Genomic DNA, 12,743 nt, shown 5'->3' with positions numbered 1-12,743 from the left:
CTCTTCCTTCTCCTAAAGGAATTAAGCAACAAATCAAGAGCATAAAAAGGGACTTTCTATGGGGCAGAGGAGACGAGAAAAAGAAATGGGCTTTAGTAGCCTGGGACAATATCTACAAACCCAAGAGCCATGTTGGCTTGGGGCTTCATGATCCTGAAACCATCAACAGGGTTTTGGGAGCTAAACTCTGGTGGAAGTGGATCAAGGAATCGACAACTCCCTAGGCTAAGCTTTGGAAACAAAAATATGCCAAGAATTGGCAGGATAAGGATCACATTAGAATGTCAGGGCATATTAAAGGCTCCCACATTTGGAACCTTTCCTGGGAAAATAAAAGTATTGCTCAGCAACATATTTTCTGGGAGATTCGAGCTGGGAACCTAGCACGATTTTGGGAGGACAACTGGAAACATGAACCCAACTTGTATAAGGATGAATTAGTAACTCTCAAGAATGACACAGAAAACAAAGGTCTACTTATGGTAAAAGACTTTTGGGACCAGGAAAGGAACAATGGAAAATGGAGGATTTGGAAAGATCTAGAGCATAGGAGGATTTTGGTATCCTCCTTGCCTGACCAACTAAGATGAGGAAAGAACACCGAAGGAAACTTTAAGCTCAAAGAAGCTAAATAGGTAGTAATAGGATTTAACTACCTAAACCCTGATCAAGTTTGGAATAATCTTTGGCAGAGCCCCCACTAGATGAAAATAAAGTTATTTATTTGGCTAGTTCATCAAAGGAAAATTTTAACTTAGGAGAATCTCCTGAAAAAAGGCTTCACTGGACCATCCAAATGTTACCTTTGTGGCTCACAAGAGGAGACGATGGATCACCTTCTCAACCTATGCCCTTTCACCTCCATCGTGTGGGAATGGGTGGCCTTAATCTTTAGGCACACTGATAGGGATAGACCCAGCATCTCCAACACTTTGAAGAATTGGAGGAAAAACTTCTCAAGGAATGAAATCATTAATAAAGCCTGGACTTTGGTTCCAGGCTTTGTCATCTGGAATGTTTGGAAAGAACGCAATAGTTGGATCTTCAAGAACAAAGCAAGCAAACCCCAACACATAATTGACCAAATTTTAAGGTAGCTCAAAGTCACAGTCAGAAGCTTGTTGAGGACACTTCCTAAGGACCCTCCTCTCCCCCAAGATGTGTGTATTCTACTACATTTGGGTCTCCAGTCTATAGGCCCATTGGGAAATAATCAAGGGTGTGAGCTAAACAAATGCAGATATAAATATTTGGAAGCCTCCTCCACATGGTTTCTTAAAGGTCAATATAGATGAAGCATCTAAGGGCAACCCAAGGTTAGCTAGTTTTGGGGATGTTATAAGAGATGAACAGGGTCAAATAAAGGAGATCTTTCATGGCCACTTTGGGAAGGCCACTAATAACATGGCATAACTCATGGCCTTAGAGCAATGCTTGGAAATCTTGGTGGATTCAAATTCACACAATGTCATCATTGAAGCAGATTCAGAATTGATTATTAGAGCAGCCAAGAAAATCTGCAATGGTACATCACTGGATAAAGTGTCGAAACACTGGAGGCTATCGCGAGTCTTTCACCGTATCTACACCCACCTACAAACCTTAAAAATTGTAAGCTTTGTCCATGTGAAAAGAAAAGCTAACATGTTAGTTGTTCGTTTGGCGAATGAAGGAGTGATTACTAAGGAAATGGACACTTGGCATGTTTGGGAGTTGTTACCCCCAAGCAAACTGTTATAGGACTGTCTCTCTCAGGCTGCCAAAGATAAGGATCGATGGATTGACAGGATGGATCGAAGAGGCTCAGGAGACAGGTGGGAGAATAAGGAAGCCTAAAATATTTTCCTGTTGTTTGGTAGTAGTCCGAAGATTGTATTGGCATTAGTATTCCATTGGATTTGAGTGGAAGGTTGAGATCAGTGGAGGAAGACCAAGGATGTAGTGGCGTGAGGACTGATTCTGGAAAGTGTGTGTTTTAGTGTTGAATTGTGCACCTATGTGTGATTGTATAGATAGCCTTTGTGCATATTTCATATATGCATTTGAATGTTCCAGTGTTGTAGGTTTGTTCGACCATTGATCACTGTAAGGGGCAATCCATTGATTAATGAAATATTGTTATATATGAGTGTCTGTGTGTTAAACGAAGTATGGCAGAGAAATTGGGGTTTAAGAGTAAATACATCGATAAGCAGAAGATCAACGGCATAGGGAGGAAGGAACGAGAACCGTCCAATGGGATAGATCGACGGTCATCGCATGGCAGAAGAGTGTGTAAGTTAATTCGTGAGGGAAGTGGTTTCTCGAACCATAAGAGGTATTTTGGGCGCGGTCTAAGTGGTAACTGGTATTTCGAGGAAGGCCTCTAATTCCACTCTTCAAGTGACATGTAGTGGCGAGAAGAGAGGAAACCGCTTTTCAGGCGGTTAATCCTCGTGCTACTTGTCCACCTGAAATCATCGTGGACCGTTGGATCCACAAAGTGTAGATCAACGGTGGAGGATCAGTCGTGCAAGTTGTTTGATCGACGATCGGAGGAAGGAGGAGGAGATGGAATTGCGATACACCGATATGCGATTAAGAGATTCATCGATAGCTGTTGGATCGTTGAAAGAGATGGACCGCAGAGATCAGGCCGATCAGAGATTGGTGATCGAAGAGCACAGTGGGATGGCGTTGGACAAGAAGTGCGTACCCGCCGATTTTTATGGTTGTGGGTGTAATATATTTGAAGTCCAACCTTAAGGGTTGTGGGTCAGGATTTTGTGTATTTCCTGTGTAATCCATATATTCCGATAGAGTGAATGGTTCCGAGTTTTAAAGGTTTAAATCCAATAACACTTCCGATAGGTTTTGTGGACCATAACCCACAGGCCTCAGGATCATTTTTTGGTAAACGAAAGGGATTCTGGTTTACCTTGTAACATATGTAATGTACTAGTTCTGTTAATAGAAGGCTCCATTCTTACTTGACCAAAAAAAAACATTAATATCAAAGAATGTGTTTTTAGGAATTTCTCATACCATATTAACATCAATAAATTAAAGTTCTATTATAATTTAAGACCTTCTTCTTTATTAATTATTAAAAAATTAAAAAGGAAATATTATGCACCCAAAAATTAACTATATATATATATATATATATATATATATATATTATAAATTATTATTTAATTAAATTAATTTATCTCTTTAATAACGCTAATAAATTATTTTAATTAAATAACCCACATCCATCATTATATTTATCCTTGAATTTTCTTACCCTATTTCACACTAATCTTCTCAAGAATCTGAGCATTCCCTAAAAATAAACTCACATAAAAATCCAAAAAGTTAAGTTTAATCAAAACTCTGAACAAATTATTCCAAAAAAAAATTATTTTTAAATTTTGTACTTATAATATGTCAGGGTCAGGGGCCATTCATGTCTAAAGTATAAAAGTAATATTCAATATTATCTATATAATAATTTCACTTTACAATAAGATTCGATTACATGAAATGCTAAAAGAAAATGTAATAGCAACATGTTTTTTAAAATATAAAATATTTTTTTTAAAGGGGGGCTAGTCCCTTGAAGAAGCTTTATATTAGGCCCAATGTACAATATTTTACATATATACAACTGTCATCCATCACATCAATCAACATATACCGATATATGTGCACAATGATACAAATATAGAGTTTTAGAATTAGCAAATTTCAAATCTTACGATTTATTTCCGACAAAATTTATAAATTCGAATATCAAATAAAATAAAATAAAATTATAATTATCATACTTGTTAAAATTTTATAAATTGGAATTTAAGATTGAATTAAATTATTATTATCATACTTGTTAATGGATGAAATAATTTTAATATGTTAATCTACACATTTTGAATATAGTTTTTCTTTAATTATTAAATTGGAAATTCAAGATTTAAGTAATTTAAGCAATAATTAATTAATCTATATTTATATTTAATTTTAAACAATATAAATGTTAAATTTAAAAATATTAATATTGATATTAATATAAATATTAATATTGATATTAATATAAATATTAATATTGATATTAATATAAATATTAAAATTTAATAATAAAATTATAAATAAATAATAATTTTATTTATGAGTAGTTTTTAAGTATGATTTTTTAGAGGTTTTTTTTGTAGATTTGCAAAATAATTTATGGTTAATTCTTGATTTGTGTTGTTTAAAATGGGGTTTTGACCACATATATGAATTCAACACTCTCAAAAATCTTAATGGCAATATGATTGTGAAAAGTTCACTTATCAAACTTATTATTTTCAACACCCTCAAAAACCTTTATGGTAATAGGATTGTGAAAAGTTCAATCATCAAATTTGTGATTTCAATGAATTATGTCTTAAGACAAATTAGATTAGAACATAAACCAATTTTTTTTCAAAAAGTTGCAAGTAAAAACTATTTTTTATTGATAATATTAATAATTTATTTATTTATTTATTCTGAGGGAAAATTGTAATTTTATTCAAAATGTAAACAAGGAACAAAATTAATTTCTGCAAATGCCATGAGGGATTCCATCATGTCAACTTTTTGGATTATGCACATAAAAGAAAAAGATATATAAAAAGAAATTACATAAAATTGTCGGGGACTATATGTGATAATAATCACTTAGCTTCCTCTTTTTTCCCTTGAAAATTTTAAGGATGGAAAATTATCTTGAAGTTTAAGACTTTCTTATCTAAAATTTAAATATGAGCTCTCACATACATGGGTTCTCTTTATGCCCCTCTATCCCTTTTTAATGCCTTGGTTTAAAAACATAGTTGTGACATGTAATAGTTGATAAATTAAAAACATTGTTAAAAACATTATTCTAACAATTATACTACGTATTATTAATGCATACATATAGAAAGTAAGAGCAAAATTTCAATATAAGGAATCCAACACTTGCTTGATTAATTGATGTGTTTAAGTAATGACATATATGAATTTTATGAATTAAGAGTATTTATTTTCTTTGTTAGTTTGGTCCACAGAGTTGTGAATCTCATGGTTTACATAGTACTTCATAACAAGGTAGTCACCATTTGAGCTATCTAGTGAGTGAAATAAAGATGTATTATTTTTATTAAAGAAACATTTTTAACTATATTTAAACACTATAATATCTACTCCGTAGCCCTTGTTCAAATGCGGGAGCTGGTTCATACCTTTCAAAGTTCAATAATTAAACTAAACTGCAGGAAACGCTAGCTATGCGGCCTTATTATTTATTATTGTTAGTTGTCATGTGAGTCATAATCATTTAAGAAAAACCATCTTGCTCTAGATAATCCATTGACAATTTTCAAAAAGGTAATGTTGATGTTGCATGTGTACCCCATATATATATATTCATTTTAAAAAAATGAAATTTGTTATTCAGTTGTCAATTATTAATTAGTATTAGTTGTATTCAGTTGGCTCATCATCATTATTGAAAAACAAAATCATCTTTGGTTGATCTCTTAGCCTAGTAAAATAATGGGTCTTTAGAATGGAGAATTTGCAATCAACTAACCATAATGTTAATAAGGGTAATTACTTTTATTTATATTTTATTTGGCCTCAGAATTATATTACACCTGAATTTATATGTTATTATAAATACATTTTTATATTCAATTTGGAAAAGGAGGATATATATATATATATATATATATATATATATATATATATATATATATATATATATATATATATATAGAGAGAGAGAGAGAGAGAGAGAGAGAGAGAGAGAGAGAGAGAGATGTCATTACTTTTATTTATGTTTTATTTGGCATGAGAATTATATTACACATGAATTTATATGTTATTATAAATCAATTTTTATATTTAATGTGGAAAAGGAGGAAATGGTGTGTGTGTTTTGGGCCTAGGCCGGGCCCAACTTCAATATTGGATGGAAAAATGACCTATCCACATTTACAAGGGAATAATACTCTATAACTATAAAAGTTATTCCAAAATATTACAAGAGAGGTGCATCTAATTGTTATTATTACCGCACACAAGTCACATTCAAGGAGGAAAATACTACACAAGCATAATTGTCATGCAACCAATTAACCATTAATTAGTAGGCTGAACAACAAACACAAATAGCTCTAAATCCCATTCCTGACATCTAAGACCAAAATAAATTAATAACCATGTAAATTTTTCTATGATATTATGCTCATATTTTTAATCTTTCTAAATATAAACATCATGTTATTTATGACCCTCTCACTTCCTAAGTTGTTAGAAATAGTGAAAGTGATGAGTGAGATGCAAGGTCCACTATTAAGGATACTTTTAAGAAGTATCTCTTCTTGTGTCATATCTGTATAAGTAATTATTACTTCAAAAAAACATATCTTAAATAAAATTAAGATAATCAATAATTTAAAGATGTAAGAGTAATGTTCATGACTTAAAATATATTATTTTATTATCTGTGTTTAATATAACAATTCAAACATTTTTTATTTTAGAAAAATTTTGATGTTATATATTTTTCTTAATAAATGATGTGGTGTGGACTTACTATTTTGAAATTGAGAAAGTGGTTAATGAGCTGTTTGAATATTTGGACGCTTCATATTTCAGATTTTTTGGATTCACACAAAACCTTAATAACAAACTAGATTGAATGCCTTACATAAACAATACCCATGAGAGAACCTTGTGAATAAACTAGGTCAGAAGCCTTGTGTAAATGAACCATATGAATAAAAAAGGATGGATGCCATATGTAAACAAGCATTGTGAGAGAACTTAGTGAATAAATTAAGTCAAGTGCCTGACATAATTGAACCCTATGAACAAACTTAATTTGGATACCTTGTATAAACGAACCGTGTGAGAGAGACATGATAAAATTAGATCAAATGTGACCTTTTCACTGTTAGAAATCACCGGTGTATTGTAGTAGTAGAAATAACATATACAAGAAGAGGTGGTGGTTATTAGAAACACCATTATGACATCATACAACACAATTACAATATTATACACATATTTATTTCATCACATGGATACATCCATGGGCCATTTATTTATACACTTAGGTGATAGGGTTGATCAAAGTAACTTTGATCTCTAAATTTAACTCCTAAGCATTATATAATTTGCATTTCCTAGCCATTTTTGTGCCTAATCAATTAGAGTCGACTTCATCGAGACCACTCAATCGGTCCTATTTGGCTAGTCAACACCTTTAAGTTGCTTAGTCAACTTTTTAGTTGATTTAATAACTTACACCAAAAGTTTAATTTAACCAAAAATCCAACTTCTTGGAGGATTAGGAGGTGACATTTTCTTAGCAAACGCCCTTAATGACAATTTCCTAAAGTGAAGCTTAACAAACTTCATCTATGTCAGTGACATTGTAAAATTATTAACAACTTAGATTATCTACCCTATAATGAAGAAGAGTTACCACATTTTCTTGTACGAGTTATCCTAGAGACACTTGTACATGAAGCCCAACATATTTCATCTTGTTGTGTGCAATGAGATTATGGGCCACTTATATTGCACTATGGTTTTCATAATACATTGTAGTTGATTCCTTACAAGGGAATCCACTCTCTTCCATTAAGTTGTGAATACAAATTTCCTTAGTTCCAACATTCACTACTCCTTCATATTAAGCCTCAAGGATTAGTAAGGAAATAACCCACTACTTTTTACATGACAAAACAATTGAATTAGATCCAAGATGAAACACATATCCGGAGTCAAGCTTCATTCATGCCCATCACCAACCCAAATGTAGTCTTCATATCTGATGAACTAATTCAAATGTTTCTTAAAATATTGAATTCCGAGTTGATATGTACCTTTGATACACTGAACAATTATCTTTGCTATCTTTAGATGGGTCTCCTTTTGATCCTACATGAACATAGAGGCCAAACTAACAATAAAGGAAACATATAATATGCTATGAATCAAATAAATAAGATTTTCATTAGAGAATCATGTTCCTTAGCATAACTCCAAGTAAAACATAGTTGAACATTTCTTATGATCTTTAGTTCTAGACCTCTTTAAGAAATCCAAAAGCATTATTCAATTGAGTAATGAAGATGCCATCATCGAATTACATAACTGGGGTGCTATGAAAGAAATGAAAAATGACTAAGTAGGTCATTCAAATGTGTCCTTAAATTTCATTTTTATGAGATAAATTAAACATCCATTATTCCCAATAATAATCAAATCATTCACATATAACACAATTAATAGAACTACATATTTTACTTGTAATACATAAATAGTGATCTAATTCATAATGTTTGAAAGCAAGGAAAAAAAGTAACCAATTTTCTTGTACCATGTCATATGTACACCATTTTGATTTACCCCATTTAAGCATGTAATTATTATGTTAAATATCATTATCTGGCTATTATAAACTGGAGTACATCAAAGACAATGTAAATGTATCTTATTAATTAATGAAGGATGTCGTGCAATTGATTAGAGGGTTGAAAACCTAATACTAATCATGAAAACATGAGTGGGAATAGTGAGGGGGTTAAGAAGGGATTCTAAGTGCAACTAAGAAATCCTAGCCACCTTTCCAAATTACCTTGTAATTACCAAACTTCATTTTGAGAAACATCTCCCTAAATCTCCTCATTTATTTGATAAGCTAACTAATATTATTAAAGGAGTAGTTATCTAGGATACTTTCGCTTATAGATGCATGAAAAGAATCACATGTAAAAATTGCAGCTTAACACATAATTTTAATGTACACACGAGAAAGAAGAAGTAACACATAAAAGCATGACAAGAAGCCACCAAGACTTGATAACGGAGTTCGTCCAACTCAGACTACGTCTCTAGGCCCTGCTCTATCAATGGGGAGGCCTTCATATATTAATTGGCATGAAAAGAAGAGAATACAATCATCAATACATCAAAAGAGGCTTATACCTCCATTCTAGACAATGGTTGTGAAATGGAGACCTCAGATGGAAAAATGGACAGAACCATTGCGCCCGTGGTGTTGAGCGGGGCAAAAACCATATAAAATTCACCCAATGCAGACAAAATGATCAATCGACCCTCCTACAAGCTGTTGCCTCAAACTGTGTGTTGAAAATCCCCTTCTTCTGTGCTTTTTCCAACTATCGGGCCTTTATAATGTCTCTGTTATGACAAATCCCTCTTAAATCAGGGTTGTTTTGGCATAAAATAGAGGCCATTTAAAGGGAACGGTCAGCGGGGGGAAATAAAGCCCAAATATAGATTTTTATCGTTTAAACGATAATTCACAAAAATACCCATAACACTAAAAAAACCCGACCAAAACCTTAAGACACGGACCTCAAATTTATTAAATCAGGCATATATACTTATCAGGTCTGGGCCCGATATCGCAATCGGCACATCGCTCTATCAATAGTCCCATTAACTGGGATTGCTGACCGCCAATTGCGATCGCCGATATATATATATATATATATATATATATATATATATATATATATATATATATATATATATATATATATATATATATATATATATATATATATATATATATATATATATTGCCTTCCTCCGACCAGATAAATCGACGATCGCTGATCAGAGGTTGTGGAATCCGCCCTCTACATGTTTTTCGATGCGATTCCCCTTTAAAAGGCTTAAAACCATGAAAATGCCTCCTTTTCAAATGGGTAAGAAAATATTATTTCTGCCATAACTTCCTCATCCGGACTCGGATTGGAGTGTTGTTCGCACCGTTGGAATCAGGGTGATGAGCACTTCAATATGATGTCAGGATATTCACTTTTTTGCCACTTGAATTTTTGAGATTTTCCATGCCATTGTATCTAAAGATCCACCTGGATCAATCCTCCCCATTTAGGAGCTTTTGGACTGCCAAAAGCTTGATTAGTCAATTAGCAAGTGAGGGAATTGTTCCCTCACCTTTTTCTTCTCCAGCCATTTGGCCTTGCTAGGGTGAATTCCCTTAAAACCCACTCAAAGGTATTCCACATCTCCTCGTCGTGAAGTTCTGGTCATTCTGTCAAGAATGATGTCTTCCGGTAACTCATCGAGATATTCATGTGCAAAATCATCAACTGTAGGAACCATGCCCACCTCATATGTGTCCATGATTAATGGTGGCTCATATAGCTTCAAGTTCTCTACGTTCACTACTAAGTACATCTACATATAAATCAACAAATCAAGACAAAAGGCATTGTTTCCCATCTTCTCCAATATGGTGAATGGACCATACCGGATTGGTCTCAAATTCTTCCCTTTTCCCTTCATCTTGTCCTTAATGATGTGGAACCACACTTTGTCGCCCACTTGGAATTGGTGGTCGACTCGGTGTTTGTCATGTTGAGCCTTGTAACGGGCTTGAATTTTCTCCAACTACTCTTGTACTGCTTGGTGAATCAATTGGATTTGCTGAATGGACTGTTGAGCTTTGTTCCTTTCATTACGTCCACTGGAGTCATCTTCCCTTCCAAAGACCATATCAAAAGGGTCCTTTGGCAGGTAACCAAAGCATGTCTCAAATGGTGAACACTGCATAGATGAATGCACTGCTCGGTTGTAGTAATGTTGTACATATGGGAGATGTTCATCCCACAACTTGGGATGTTTCCCACAATAACCTTGTAGCAAGTGTACCACGGTACGGTTGACAACCTTTATCTGTCCATTAGTCTGTGGATGGAATGTCGTGCTTCTTTTCATTTTGGTGTCCAACATCTTCCATAAATTGGTCCAAAACTCTCCAAGAAAGCAAGAGTCCCGATCTGACACAATAGATGTGGGTAATCCAAAATGGACCCAAACATGCTGAAAGAAAAGAGAAGCAGTCTACTCTATAGTAATCTACTTTTTACAAGGCATAAGAATACACATCTTGCTAAAACGGTCAATGAAAACATACAAATAGCTGTGACTCTTCCTAGACAAAGGCAAACCTCCTATAAAGTCCATTGACACACTTTCCCATGGATGACTCGGAATAGGGAGTGGTGTGTAGAGCTCGAGTTTTCTATTACAAGGATTTGAAATAGAACACATCACACAACCCTTTACATAGAGAGTCACAATGTCTTTCATATGAGGCCAAAAACAAAATCTTTGTACATGACGTAAAGTATTTTTGACACCAAAGTGTCTAGACACAAGAGAGGTGTAGGCCTCTCGAATTACAAGTACTATTTCCCCTGTGGGAATACACAATTTACCAAGGTGATACAACAGTTTCCCCTGCAAGTGATAGTTGTCCGCCTGTGAACCATGGGTTAGTTTTGCATAAATCTCCTTAAAGTCATCATCGTTAGCATATTGTTCAACATAACTCTCAAAAGACAATGAAGAATTATGCAAAATAATAGAAGCAGAAATAGGAGGGTGAGATAGCATATCAACCACTTTATTGCTAGTTCCCTTCTTATACTTTATTACCAGATGAAACTGTTGAAGGAAACCCATCCTCTGAAATGACGAGATTGCTGCAACTTGTTTTGTGACTGAAGGTACTGCAAGGGTTGGTGATCCGTATGGATGATGGTCTCCTTGCCAATCAGGTAGTGTTTCCACTTTTTCAGACTCTGCACCAAGGCATAAAGCTCCTTGTCATAAGTGGGATAGTTTATCACAGCTTGAGAAAACTTCTCAGAATGGTAACAAATCAGCTTCTTTCACTGCATTAGTACGACTCCCATGGCATAACCGCTGGCATCGGTTTTGATCTCAAATGGCTGTTTGAGATTGGGTAAGGCTAAGACTGGCACGGTGCTGATCTTTTCCTTCAATGTTTCGAAGGACTTACGTTGCCTTCCTCCCCATTGGAAGACATGTTTCACACTTGTCAATGTGTGCAAAGGTGTTGCAGTAACAGAGAAATTAGCAATAAATCTCCTCCAATACTGGACTGCACCTAAAAAGTTGCGGACCTCGGTTACACTAGTAGGCTTAGGCCAATTTATAATTGCTTCAACTTTAGAGGGATCAATCTTTAACTGACCATGACCAACAATATGACCTAGGTAACCCAAAGAGGTTTTCCCGAACTCATACTTTGATAGCTTTACAAAGAGTTTTTCTTTTTTCAGTACATTAAGCACTTTCTTTACATGACACACATGTTCAACCCAACTCTTACTAAAGACAAGTATATCATATAAATATACAAAAACAAATTCATCAAGGAAAGGCCGAAAGAGATCATTCATGACTCTCATAAAAGTGGCTGGAGCATTGCATAGCCCGAATGGCATCACCATCCATTCAAACAACCCTTGTTTGGTCTTGAAGACGGTTTTCCACATGTCCTGCTCTGCGATTCCGACCTGGTGATAACCACTACGCAAATCCAATTTTGTGAAATAAACAACATTCTTTAACTGATATACTAAGTCATCAATGCATGGAAGAGGGTAGTGATTTTTCACCGTGATTTTTTTCAGCATGCGGTAATCCACACACATCCTCCATGTGCCGTATTTCTTTGGGACTAAGACAATTGGTCATCCACACGGAGAAGTGCTTGGCCTGATGACCCCTTGGTCTAGCAATTCCTGCACCTGTTTCTTGATTTCCTCCATCTCAATAGTCGACATCCTGTACATGCCAATATTTGGCAAATGAGCGTCCTGTTGCAAATGAATTTCATGTTGGATTCCCCTCTTCAGAGGTAATCCCTTCAGTTCCTAAAACAGCTCATCATA

The sequence above is a fragment of the Pinus tabuliformis genome, chromosome 1_1 (assembly GCF_031772625.1).
Source record: "Pinus tabuliformis cultivar Carrire ecotype Pingquan chromosome 1_1, CPIR1, whole genome shotgun sequence".
NCBI lineage: Eukaryota > Viridiplantae > Streptophyta > Pinopsida > Pinales > Pinaceae > Pinus > Pinus tabuliformis.
The sequence above is the reverse complement of the archived record's forward strand: the minus strand, read 5'-3'. Positions refer to the sequence as shown.